Raw genomic sequence first — 14,648 nt, forward strand, 5'->3', positions numbered from 1 at the left:
TAGCATAACTTGAAAAGAGGAAGAAAGGGGAAAAGGTAATTTTATCGACAATCAATAAACCGTGTTGACATTATAACTTTGAATATGATGCTGTAAGTAAAATTTCAACTGTGTCTGCTTTATGGCACTAGCAACCTGCTGTCTATAAGTTCTTTGTCAACATATAGATCATCGACAAACATGTATGTATCCTAAGGAAAGAACCTTCAGTTAAGTAGCAGGAATACAGAGAAGGTAGACATTTGCCCATTTACAAAGGAGGTGTTCCTGACAGAACTCTCACATTTGAAAGAAGAAAACACAATGTGGGCAGACAGGTTCTATCCAAGAGTTAAAATGCGTGCTGGTTACATTATTAACTGAATTATTCTAGCAGTCACTACGTAATGCCTGATTCAGATTTGGGAATAGAATAAAGGCCCCGATACATCTACATGTTGGGTTTCACTGATTTGCTTAACACAATCAGCAAATCAGGCTGATCAGCAACCATCAATGGCCACCAGTTGGCAGATCGGCGGTTCCGGTCCGATTGGGGGATTGCACTGTAGATGTATGAGGCCCTTAATAAACAGCAAGTAACTGAGCACCTTGATAAAACAATGCTGCACTGCAGATAGAGCAGCTTTAAAATGTGTAGAGAGATTTAGATTTGGGAGGGGGGTGTCCAAACTGAAATCTAAATTCCAGTGTAAAAATAAAGCTGTCCAGCATTTGTGGGTTACATGCAAAGCAGCCAGTATTTACCCTGCCTGCAGAAAAATACTGTAAGTGTATGTATTTGCCCCCCTTGCATTGCAACATGGTTTGTCCAGGTGCACAGTTACTTGCTCTATCTTACACTATTCCCAAATCTGAATCAGGCCCATAGTCCCAGAGGACTGGAAAAGAGCAAGTGTAGACCCATTTCACAAAAGTGGTAGTAGAGAAGTTTCTGACATTAGTCGTGAGAAAATCAATGGAAACACTGCTTAAAGAAAAACAGTGCAGAACATCTTACATTTAGCAAAATACAAGATGCCAGACAGCATAGGTTACCTAATGCAGTGGTTCCCAAACTGGGTTCTGCAGGGTACTTACAGGGACGACACTGAAGGGGCGTATCCAGAATGGGTGCAGGGTGTGCGGTGCACACGGGCCCCTGGGTCCAGGGGGGCCCGGACCGCACATCCTGCACTCATATTATCTAAAACTTACCTCTGTCTCAACGCTGCTCTTAATGCTGGAAAATGGCCGCCGTGGCCATTATTCCGGCGTTTGCGCATGCGTAGTGAGGAAATCGCCATTTAAGATTAGTAATGAGTGCTAACAAGAATATCACTCATTGATAAATTAGTCCCTCAGAGTAGGGCTGCACCAGGCAGCTCTCAGGAAGATCTTCATGCTTCCGGTGCAGGCACCCTGCAAGCCAAATGCAGATGCCATTGGGGCACCTACAGTGCCGCTCCCTAAGCCTTGCGCCCTGGGTCGCAGCACTGCATACACACTCCTAGTAATGACCCTGGTAACAATATCAGGCAATGTAGTAGTGAAATGGAGAAAGCCAGTCATATTAGTGTGCATTAGTGTGCATAGGAAGAGCAATAAGTAGAAGAAAGAGAGATAGGGCGATGCCACTATGGGGCCCATTTATCAATTAATTTTGTCATAGGCAAAACGTTTTATAACTTAAATGGTGCTCCAGCCAATCAGCATCCAACTGTCATTTTTCAAACAGATGGCAGCACCATTATCATATAAACTCTTTGCGTGTGATAAAATTTGTTGATAAATGGGCCCTTATATCATTGTTAGACTCCCCGTCTATAATTATTTGTATTTATTCTCAAAAGACCATAAATAAATTAGATTGTTCAAAGAAACGCTAATAAAATGGCGCACATCCCTAATCTTCCCAGGAAAAAAGAAAAGGGCTTCAATATGCATAGGTGCACGCTAACTGCACGCAATGCCGATATGCACGCAGTTGGCCGATGTTGGAAGTACTATTCATGAGTCGCAGTCCTGATGGTTACTACAGATGCAGAACGAATTTGTAGTACCGCTGGCACAGGAAGCCATGTTCACATGGAGAAATTTAACCTACTGTTGGGCTTGTGCAAGCTTCGATGTTGCGACCGATGGTGCACTGAGACGTATTTGCACCGCTGCTTGTGGTCATTTCAGTAGTAATAGAATTGGTTGCGATGTTAGCATAAAGACAAAGACGAAGCTATGGCAAAGGACGCAGTCTCATCTACGTGCGCCTCTGAATCAGGGAGATAATCAATCTAAGATAATCAGGGCTATGTAGCCCCCTGCTCCTTCCCTGCCCTCCCAGATCTAAGATAATCAGGGCTATGTAGCCCCCTGCTCCTTCCCTGCCCCTCCCAGATCTAAGATAATCAGGGCTGTGTAGCCCCCTGCTCCTTCCCTGCCCCTCCCAGATCAAAGATAATCAGGGCTGTGTAGCCCCCTGCTCCTTCCCTGCCCCTCCCAGATCTAACATAATCAGGGCTGTGTAGCCCCCTGCTCCTTCCCTGCCCCTCCCAGATCTAAGATAATCAGGGCTATGTAGCCCCCTGCTCCTTCCCTGCCCCTCCCAGATCTAAGATAATCAGGGCTGTGTAGCCCCCTGCTCCTTCCCTGCCCCTCCCAGATCTAAGATAATCAGGGCTATGTAGCCCCCTGCTCCTTCCCTGCCCCTCCCAGATCTAAGATAATCAGGGCTATGTAGCCCCCTGCTCCTTCCCTGCCCCTCCCAGATCTAAGATAATCAGGGCTATGTAGCCCCCTGCTCCTTCCCTGCCCTACCCAGATCTAAGATAATCAGGGCTTTGTAGCCCCCTGCTCCTTCCCTGCCCCTCCCAGATCTAAGATAATCAGGGCTATGTAGCCCCCTGCGCCTTCCCTGCCCCTCCCAGATCTAAGATAATCAGGACTGTGTAGCCCCCTGCTCCTTCCCTGCCCCTCCCAGATCTAAGATAATCAGGGCTGTGTAGCCCCCTGCTCCTTCCCTGCCCCTCCCAGATCTAAGATAATCAGGGCTATGTAGCCCCCTGCGCCTTCCCTGCCCCTCCCAGATCTAAGATAATCAGGGCTGTGTAGCCCCCTGCTCCTTCCCTGCCCCTCCCAGATCTAAGATAATCAGGGCTGTGTAGCCCCCTGCTCCTTCCCTGCCCCTCCCAGATCTAAGATAATCAGGGCTGTGTAGCCCCCTGCTCCTTCCCTGCCCCTCCCAGATCTAAGATAATCAGGGCTATGTAGCCCCCTGCTCCTTCCCTGTCCCTCCCAGATCTAAGATAATCAGGGCTATGTAGCCCCCTGCTCCTTCCCTGCCCCTCCCAGATCTAAGATAATCAGGGCTATGTAGCCCCCTGCTCCTTCCCTGCCCCTCCCAGATCTAAGATAATCAGGGCTATGTAGCCCCCTGCTCCTTCCCTGCCCTACCCAGATCTAAGATAATCAGGGCTTTGTAGCCCCCTGCTCCTTCCCTGCCCTACCCAGATCTAAGATAATCAGGGCTTTGTAGCCCCCTGCTCCTTCCCTGCCCCTCCCAGATCTAAGATAATCAGGGCTTTGTAGCCCCCTGCTCCTTCCCTGCCCCTCCCAGATCTAAGATAATCAGGGCTGTGTAGCCCCCTGCGCCTTCCCTGCCCCTCCCAGATCTAAGATAATCAGGGCTGTGTAGCTCCCTGCTCCTTCCCTGCCCCTCCCAGATCTAAGATAATCAGGGCTGTGTAGCCCCCTGCTCCTTCCCTGCCCCTCCCAGATCTAAGATAATCAGGGCTATGTAGCCCCCTGCTCCTTCCCTGCCCCTCCCAGATCTAAGATAATCAGGGCTATGTAGCCCCCTGCTCCTTCCCTGCCCCTCCCAGATCTAAGATAATCAGGGCTATGTAGCCCCCTGCTCCTTCCCTGCCCTACCCAGATCTAAGATAATCAGGGTTTTTTGTAGCCCCCTGCTCCTTCCCTGCCCTCCCAGATCTAAGATAATCAGGGCTGTGTAGCCCCCTGCTCCTTCCCTGCCCCTCCCAGATCTAAGATAATCAGGGCTGTGTAGCCCCCTGCTCCTTCCTTGCCCCTCCCAGATCTAAGATAATCAGGGCTATGTAGCCCTCTGCTCCTTCCCTGACCCTCCCAGATCTAAGATAATCAGGGCTGTGTAGCCCCCTGCTCCTTCCCTGCCCCTCCCAGATCTAAGATAATCAGGGCTATGTAGCCCCCTGCGCCTTCCCTGAACCTCCAAGATCTAAGATAATCAGGACTATGTAGCCCCCTGCTCCTTCCCTGCCCCTCCCAGATCTAAGATAATCAGGGCTGTGTAGCCCCCTGCGCCTTCCCTGCCCCTCCCAGATCTAAGATAATCAGGGCTATGTAGCCCCCTGCTCCTTCTCTGCCCCTCCCAGATCTAAGATAATCAGGGCTATGTAGCCCCTGCTCCTTCCCTGCCCCTCCCAGATCTAAGATAATCAGGGCTATGTAGCCCCCTGTTCCTTCCCTGCCCCTCCCAGTCATCTCTATTCCTCACACATCATCTCTTGCATTTTGTAAACTATGAGCATTGGTAGCAGCCCCGAGAAGCCCTGAAGGGCTGCCCGAAAGGCAGAGCAGCAGCTTCAACTGTAAGCCGCTCTCTGCTTATGGCAGCCCGGACTGGCAGTCCCAGGGAGAGGAGACACCTCCCCGTGGTGCTGCCTGTCCTGTGCGTGACTGGCAGGTGGCGCTTCCAATAGGAAGCCATCTCCAGTCACAGTGTAGCCAGTGCAATCACGGACTGTACTGGCTCACTGAAGTGGAGGATTCTACTGGTGGGGGGGGGAAATTCCGCCACTGTGTATAATGTATTTTGCTTCACAGGATACCCCTCACCAACACACAATGGAGACAACCACTTTGTGCAACAATAATATTCAGGAGAATACAGCCCACTAATTCACTTTGTTGGTCTTATTCAGAGTCACAAGCAATGCCGATGTCTGCAGAGCTGAGTCATTTTTTGCTACTGCGCATGCGCAAAAGTCTTTTAAAAACTTGTGCGGCATATGCATTACCCAGAGTATATGCACAATACACCAGCGGCGTCACTAGGGGGGTGCGGGGGGTGCGGCCCGCACCTGGTGTCACCCTTCAAGGGGGTGACACCAAGAAGAGCAGCACATCACACCCGCGGGCCGCACACCCCAGGCACCACCGCCGACCATGCTGCTGGAGACACACATTGGGATCCGCCGCGTGATGTCCGTCCTGGTCTGCCTGCCGCCGCCGGGGTGAGCCGCACTGCACATCACCGCGGCCGGCGTCCAGAGCCACACACAGGCACAGAGGATCTCTCTGTGCCTGTGTGTGCTTCTGGACGCCGGCCGCGATTACGTCATCGCGCATGTCGGCTCCGCTTGTCCTTCTGGGAGCCGCTCAGCCTGCTGGAGAAGGAGGAGGGACCACGGACCTGAGCGCGCTGCGTGTCAAGAAAGAAGAACTTGGAAGCCAGCCAGGAGTCAAGTGCACAGTGCGCTGCGCACCCCAACTGGACACACCCAGAGGTAAGTACACAGGGGGGGCACAGTATAAGGGGGATTACTGGGGGCCGGGCCACCATTAGAGTTCCATGCTGGGACACCTTATAAGGGCACTACTGGGGGCCATGGGACACAATATAAGGGGGCCATGGGACACAATATAAGGGCACTACTGGGGGCCATGGGACACAATATATGGGCATTACTGGAGGCCTGGCTATGGGACACTGTATAAGGGCACTAATGAGGCTATGGGACACTGTATGAGGGCACTAATGAGGCTATGGGACACTGTATAAGGGCACTACTGAGGCTATGAGACACTGTATAAGGGCACTACTGGAGGCTATGGGACACTGTATAAGGGCACTAATGAGGCTATGGGACACTGTATGAGGGCACTAATGAGGCTATGGGACACTGTATGAGGGCACTACTGGAGGCTATGGGACACTGTATAAGGGCACTAATGAGGCTATGGGACACTGTATAAGGGCACTACTAGAGGCTATGGGACACTGTATAAGGGCACTACTGGAGGCTATGGGACACTGTATAAGGGCACTAATGAGGCTATGGGACACTGTATAAGGGCACTACTTAGGCTATGGGACACTGTATAAGGGCACTACTGGAGGCTATGGGACACTGTATAAGGGCACTACTGAGGCTATGGGACACTGTATAAGGGCACTAATGAGGCTATGGGACACTGTATAAGGGCACTAATGAGGCTATGGGACACTGTATAAGGGCACTATGGGGGCAATGGGGCACTGTATAAGGGCACTACTGGAGGCCATGGGGCACTGTATAAGGGCACTACTGGGGGCTATGGGACACTGTATAAGGGCACTACTGGGGGCACAGGGACACTGTATAAGGGCACTACTGGGGGCACAGCTTAAGGGGCATTGCTGGGGCACTGCATAAGAGATGCAATCCTGGGGGCACTGTATAAGGGCACTATGGGGGTCACAGCTCAAGGGGCATTGCTGGGCCACTGCGTAAGGGGTGCTACTGGAGGCACTGTATAAAGCATACTTCTGGGGGTACTGCATAAGGGGCACTACTGGTGATACTGTATAAGAGGCACTACTGGGGGCACAACATAAGGGGCATTGCTGGGCCACTGCATAAGGGGTGCTACGGGGAGGCACTGTATAAAGCATACTTCTGGGGGTACTGCATAAGGGGCACTACTGGCGATACTGTATAAGAGGCACTACTGGGGGCACAACATAAGGGGCATTACAGGGGGACTGCATACTGGGCACACTGAATAAGGGGCGCTACTGAGGCACTGCATAAGGAGCGATACTGGTGGTAAAGTATAAGGGGCGCTACTGGGGGAACTGTGTAAGGGGCACTACTGGGGGTACAGCATATGGGGCTCTAATAAAGTGGGCAGTGCATACTGGGCTCTAATACAGGGGGCATTGCATATTGGCCACATCTACAGGGGGCATTGCCTAAAGGGGCACTACTACAGGGGGAACTGCATAATGGGCACAACTATAGGAGATTGCATAAGGGGCACTAATACGGCATTGAATAAAGGGCATTCCATAGAGGTAATGCGAGTGCTTGTCCATCTGCAAATGGAAACTCTTGCTGCCCATTGATTTAACATATATAATAGTGCTTTATATATTATCCATATATTAGAGTTGCTCATTTATTATAAACATATTTTCAGAGAATAAAGTGAGAGTTTTCATAGCAGTCTGGAGGAGACAGCCTAACCCTACTCCTGACGCTATTGGAATTGAGTGCTGCCTAGTTTCTGCTTTCACCTTCAAGAAATCTGCACTGTAAGTCTTAGTATGTTTGCACTGATATTGTATAGTATGCTTATTGTTGTGACTTAAAATACATAATACACATTTATATGTTAAAAGCATTGTACTAGTCTAAATTTTTTTGGGTCAGGTTGGTGGTGTGGGGGGGGGGGGTTCAAGGAAACTTTTGCCCTGAATAAACACCTGGCTGCAGATAAGGGAGGGAGAGAGGGTCCATTTTATATTACTGCATAATAGATCATATTTCTTTACATGTAATCAAACTTTGATTTATAATATGATCTTACTGTTATGAGTTTAACATGAGGAGGGAATGAGGTAGTAGAAAAAGTCAATGGAGGGTTGGTCATTGGGGACGATTCAATTGTTTTATCGCACCCTATCTCCCGCCTAAAGTGACGGGAGATTGGGGTGCGATATTCAATTGTTTTTGGGCGCCCATGCATGTCGTGCCCAAATCGACAGGGCTAAACCCGTAAAGCGGCTAAGTCCTGCTTTGGGCGCCCAAACTCCCATTTAGGTGCCCAAAGTGCCGACTTATTGAACATTTCTGCTCGCCTACCCTGAGCCTTCAGCCACGGGTGCAAACAATTCAATCGCCCCCACTGTCTCTACCCTAAGGAGTATATTTAAATGGCTCATTTTAAATTATTAATTGGTATTGGTATTGGTCTGTGTATGCCCTTTATGTTAACATCATTATAGATGTGTACTCCTACATCTATCCTCGATATGCTATACAGCGCGAGATGCTGGACATGAGTGAGCCGCCAGGTCCAGTGCAGCTCTGCTAACGTTGGGCATCTTTGTTTGCTAAAAATGAGTCTCAGTCACAATGCAATGTGACTACTATAGTACGCACAAGGAGACTGTGTTGATTAATTTGATATATGACACTTGTATATTGTGTCAGTATACAGATCAGAGCTTGTATTGGAAGAAAGCTGCAGCTGCTACTACTGCACTTTATATACAGGTTCAGAGATTCAGTTGCACACAGATATACAAGTGTCATAAGAGAGCATTGGTGCCCCCCCATTTTTTAAATGGGTACATAAAATAGTGCACCTGAAAAAAGGCCATGGCCTCATGGGGAAAGGCCAGGGAAGAGATAGGGGAGGCCAGGAGATGCTGGGGCCAGGGAAGAGATAGTGGAGGCCAGGAGCTGCTGGGGATAAAAGAAGAGGAAGCTACAAGTGAGAATGATAATAAACAGGAAAATTGACAGGCCCAAACAGCGCCCCCTGCCCTGCGGTGCCCTGTGCCATGGCACTGGTCACACTACCCTAGTTACCCTGAGTGTCATGCATCAAATTAATCCTCCTTTTACATCCTAGTCACATTACGTTGCAACTAGGATGCATTTTTAGCTAGAAACAAGCAAAGAAGATGCCCGATGCTAGAAGATTCTTAAGCGACCTGGCGTATGAGGACACATCTGTATACATATATTAACATTACTTTATTTTTGTTTTTCAAAATGTTTTGTTTGCCTTTTCTAAATTTTGCATGTTTTTGAACCCTGCATTGATTTCAATATTGAATTATTAGGGGTAAAATACACACCTTTTCTCATTGACTAACAGGGTATATTTAAATTAACTTCCCCATGCAGTGTTCTGCACTTGTAATTAACCTGGCAGGGTAACAGCAGAATCACATGGTCCAAGGTTTTCCTTCCTTTGCCTGTACTATTTACAATAGATTTACATATTTTTATTTAATTTTGCAAAAAAATTCTATTATGCATTTTTACATTGTGCAGTGATATTCAATCATGCTGCATGGTGTACATAAAGCAAAGAGGCCAAGTGGATGCCAGCAAAGGAAGGCAAAAGAAACAAGAAAAAAAGCACTGAAAACGCAAGCTGGATCCATGCTTCAATTTGTCAAAAGACAGGATGATGGCCAGGGTTCATCAAAAGACACAGCTCCTCCGTGTCAGTCTCCAATTGATAATACTAATTCTTCTGATGATTGCATGCATTCTACAGAAGAGCAAGAAGTGGAAATTGCAGAATTTACAGCAGAAAAACAAGGAGTGGAAATGGAAGAATGTCAAGCAGAAGAAAGTGCTGAAAGTGACTCTAGCCTTGATACTGCAACGGAAATGAGTGATGTTATGGAGAAAGATTTGCAAATTTTCCAGGATGTTTCTTTCTGGGAAATACCAGTTCCAGATCACTTTCGGGTTGAAATCATCAAAAAGGGAAGTACTTATTTCCAGAACAAAGATGGTCCTTTCAGTGCAGTGTCAAGGCAAGATTCAGATGGAAAAGCAAAGGGTGGTGTACGTCAGCTTTCAATAGAGTGGTTTTACAAGATGATGCCAAATGGCGAGAAAATTCTACGGTCTTGGATGATTTACTCAGTTGTCAGCAACAAATTATACTGTTTTTGCTGCCGACTGTTTGCAGTTAGTACTACAAGTATGACATCCAAATTTGTGACTGGGTTTCATATGTGGTGGAAACTGAACTCTAAAGTATATAACCATGAGACATCCGAAGAGCACCTATGTTGCCTTGAAAAGTGGAAAACATTAGCAGCAGGACTCAGGCTGCACAAAACCATTGATGCCAAAAGTATTTCTTTAATGGAAATGGAGAAGAAAAAGTGGAGGGACATCTTGTACAGATTGCTTGTTATAACATTGTTTCTTGCCAAGCAGAATCTAGTATTCCGTGGCCACAAGGAAGATGAAACTTCATTAAATAAAGGGAACTTTCTTGAGATGGTTGAGATGCTGTCAAAATATGATCCAGTGCTGAAAGAGCACCTTATGAGATTAAAACAGAGCACATGTAAACTTAAAGTGTCAGTCTCTTATCTAGCACCAAACACTCAGAATGAGTTTATAAGTGCCTTGGCAAACCATGTGAAGGAGAAGCTTGTCATTGACATAAAGTCTGCAAACTGTTTTGGGATCATGTTTGACAGCACACCTGACATATCACATACTGACCAGATGTCCGAAGTGATCAGATATGTAAAAATCAACAATATGAAAGTTGAAGTAAAAGAGGTATTTCTTGGATTTTTTCCTTTAAAGGGGAAAACGCTGCTGACCTCAGTTCTGACATTCTTAAAACACTGGAAAATGATGGACTGGACATAATGATGTGCCGCTCTCAAGGCTATGATAATGCTGCCACTATGGCTGGAATCCATGGAGGTGTGCAAGCCATTCTTAAAAAAAAGAACAGGAAGGCTATTTTTAGTGGATGTGTGGACCATTCACTTAATTTGTGTGGTCAGCACTCTTTTGCTGAAAATGCATCATGCGTGATATTTTTTGGGACTCTTGAAAGAATGTTTTCTTTCTTTGCTGCTTCCACCCATCGATGGGATGTGTTAATGGAACATACTGGAGTCTCAGTGAAAAGGCTGTCAACAACACGCTGGAGTGCTCATCATGCTGCTGTTACACCAGTTAAGGAGAAGTTTGATAAGTTTGTGGAGGCGATCGAAGCTCTTTGTGATCTACATGAAAATTTGGATACAAGGGGAGCAGCACAAACTCTTTTGCCTGCTGTCTGTGATTTCACTTTTCTGTGCTACCTATACTTCTGGTGTAATGTACTTCAGGAAGTTAATCTAACACAGCAGTACCTGCAGACAAAGGGCTTAACTCTTGACAAGGTGGTGACAAAGTTAAAGGCGCTTAAACATTTTTTACATGATTAACGCAGTCAACTAGTGGAGCATGCAATTGAACAGGCACTTTCAAAGTCAGAAGAATATGGAATTGCAGTACAGAGAAGAGCCAGGGTCAAGAAGAGGTTGGCAGGGGAACAAGCATGTGATGCTGGACTCTCTCTTCAAGAAGAAAATAGGAGGGCTATGCTTGAGTGCATTGATCGCTTTCATTCTGAGCTTCAGATCAGATCAAGAGCCATCCAGAAAATAGCAGCCATGTTTGAAGCTGTTCAAGCGAAGAGTCTTATATCTGCCACTGATGAACAGTTAAAGGTGTCCATTCCAAAATTGACCACTTTCTATGATGAATTATCTGAAAGTGCTCTTTTAATAGAAATACCAAGGCTAAGAAGGCACCTGAAAGCAGCAAAGATTGATCTGGAAAAAGCCAAAGATTGGGTAGTATTAGATATTTTGAAATTCATAGCAGAATGGGACTTTGTAGAATCTCTACCAAACCTTTCACAAAGTCTAAAATTATTTTTGACGATCTGTGTGTCTGTGGCTTCATGTGAGAGGAGCTTTTCAAAGCTGAAACTTATAAAGAACTATTTGCGATCTACCATGGGACAGCCAAGGCTTTCAGACCTTGCAATTCTATCAGTTGAAAGTGAGATGGCAAAAGGCATTGACTTTGATGAAGTGATTCAAAAGTTTGCAGCTGTGAAGACCAGAAAAGGAAAGTTTTGATTTTTTTTGTGGAGATGTTCATTAAGTGCTAAAATGCTTTTGTATTTGTTACTGTTTATGTTTTTTATGGTATTACTTCAAATTAAATTATCGAGGTGTGCAAATTAATACTTTGTGTGATATACTTTGCTGAATATAATAAATTTAATATGGTTTGGCGTGCTGTTCATGAGAGTTTCTCTTAATGTCTTCATCCCTATGTTGCCCTTCCGAATCTTGGCTAACACATGAAAAACCTCATTGCAATGCAAAACCGTTTTACAGTCTAAGTTTGTGTCCAGTAAGTCATGAAACTGTTGAGTCAAATAATTTAGGCATTGAGTTTAGTTTGCATAACACTTATGTAAATGTTATAATGTTTTACCTGTGATATTGTATTTTAAAGATATAACGTTAGTTTTGTTAGCTGTTTATTTTATTACTATTGCCATTGCAATTAGTGATAGTACAAAAACAGTACTAAGGATGGGGGGGGGGTGACACCATGAGCTACCACACCGGGTGACACCAACCCTAGTGACGCCTCTGCAATACACACATTATCAAACATGTCTGGGAAAAGTGCTGGGCATTCCTGGGTGGTGACTAGGAGGTGGCTAAAGATATTTCATACCCATACCAGTATTTTAACTTACTTTTATATCTTGAATAGGCTTTATTAATTCATTATATGGGTACATAATCAAGGATTCTAATGCTCTGTCATCTTACTATTTACTCGGCAATCATGATGTTAGTCACGGTCTCCATGGCTACTGAACTGATCCCTCATTGGCTGTGACACGGGAACTTGGTTCTCACACTGCTCATTTGACATACTGATAACCAGCGTGTTTGTTATGATGTGGGCACGCTGGTAATACATGAATGAAAGCTAGGCAGTGATAAGGTTAATTGCCATACTCTGAGCAACATTGTATCCAAATGTACTTATATTGTTATTCTCTTTAGATATAAAAAATATATATTACCTACTGTAGCTCTAGTTTGATCATGCAGTCTGCAATCAAGCTCCAGTATTAAGTGTCGAACTTTGCTATAATTATTTATTTTTTTATAATGCCGGCCTTTTGACATACAAATAATTAGCATATTCTGTATAACACGGACACGCTGATACTGAGGTGAATAGAAGTAGGCAGAGATAAGGTCAAATGTTACACCTCTAAATATCATTGTATCCAAATTCACTCACATTGTGGACCTCATTCAGAGTCAGTCAAAGCGGCCGCACGGTCGTACGCCACCGATGTTTGCTATACTGCGCATGAATAAAGTTCGCAAAGCGCGTGCGCAAACTAGCCGCTACGATCAGAAATTTCTCTCTCCTTGAACACATCCAGGTCGGTTGTTTGACTGACAGATTGAGGCGTTTGTGGGTGGTAACAGGGGAAGGTGCTTGAAAACAGGGGAGTGGAGATCCGAACGCAGGCGTGCCTAATTATGCGAACGTAGTTTTATGGGAGTGCATACGTTTTTATGGGAGTGCATAATTAACAAAGTGTGACATGGGAGGTTTTTACACTGACATGATCGTAGAGCTTAAGAGAGGGTATGGTCAACCTTAAGCTCTACGACCAGTTCCGATGGATCCTGATGGTCTCGATTAATCCTTATATGCCCGGAGATGACGTGCAATGCGTACGAGAAGGGGGCCTATTTTTTTTAATTCCGGCCGCTTCCTCCCCTTGGTCGGCCAGCTACCGATCCGAACTTAGGGACTCAACTTGCGAGGGAATCATTAGCATATCCTGCCCCTTTTCCCATACGACCGTGCGGTTGCTTCGACCGACTCTGAATGAGGTCCAGTGTCACTACTTTTATGTTAGAATTTGGAATCTATTCAGCAACTGGTTTGAATCTAATATAACACAAACTTTTATTATCATAATATATTATGTACGAACAATGTGCCTGATTTGGATATGTACATATCCGATGGTACTGGGTCTGCGTAGGCGCAGGACACTCTGCGCATGTGCAGAATGGGTCCTGTGTGATCGCTTGCAGTCGCCCCTTAAGACACACATCCAGGCCCGCCAAAAGCCGTGGTGGGCCCCGGTAATAGGGGGCGTGGCCTAATAGCGGGAGGCGTGGCCACGCCCCCTTGCCGAGGATAAAAAAAAATATTTGCAGTGCCGCGAAGAGGCGCTGTGCGCTAGGGAGGGGGGGTGCTCTGAGCCCCCTCAGCCCGGCGCAAAGCCAGGGGGGGCGCGAATCAGTGTGATCGCTCCCCACACAGCCATAGGAGACTGCAGCTCAGCACACGGTGTGTGCTGGGCTGCTGTGAGGGGGGGGGCGGCGTCGGACCCGGGCCCCCGCCGGGCCCCTCAGAAAACCCGGGCCCGGGTAATCTGTACCCGCTCCCCCCCCTCTCGGCGCCCCTGCACACATCCACTAAAGACATCAAAACGACTGCATGGTTACGCCATTGTAATCGTGCAGTCGTTTGTCAGTCTGTGATGTGCCTACACTGAGCGAGCAGTCGTTCATTGAAGGCACATCAATCATCAGCAAAGATGTTGAACCTGATGTTATCGTCAGGTTGTACAACATGTTTGTATGATGATAGATGTCTAAACGACCAGCGGGAGCGCGCATCACTGGTCATTTACGACTTTTTTTTTAAACGATCTGTAAACGATTTTCAAACAATTATTGAACGATTGAATAACGATATCGTTATCGTTCAATTGCTCAATTTAATAGTCTAGTGGATGTATGTCTTTAGTCTAAGCATGACTGACTTTTAAAAGACCCACAGGTGAAACTAATTATTTCATTTGTGATTCGGTGAGGAGACCTGGAAAACATGACCTGTTTGAGGTCCTGAGGACCGAGCTTGAGAACCTGTGGTGTAGCATATTATTATTAATCACACTCTAGTTAAAACAATATCTCATAGTATTAATTTACCTGACTATTTTAAACACACATTATTTATTTATTTATTTATTTA

The 14,648-nt window shown here is 46.2% G+C and overlaps 1 pseudogene; it reads left to right on the forward strand.

Moving 5' to 3' along the window:
* The first annotated feature begins 9,077 nt into the window (after nucleotides 1-9,077).
* LOC148540601 (zinc finger MYM-type protein 1-like) lies at nucleotides 9,078-10,987 on the forward strand (annotated as a pseudogene).
* The last annotated feature ends 3,661 nt before the right edge of the window (nucleotides 10,988-14,648 follow it).

The sequence above is a fragment of the Taudactylus pleione genome, unplaced genomic scaffold (genome assembly GCF_031769625.1).
Source record: "Taudactylus pleione unplaced genomic scaffold, aTauple2 ptg000018l, whole genome shotgun sequence".
NCBI lineage: Eukaryota > Metazoa > Chordata > Amphibia > Anura > Myobatrachidae > Taudactylus > Taudactylus pleione.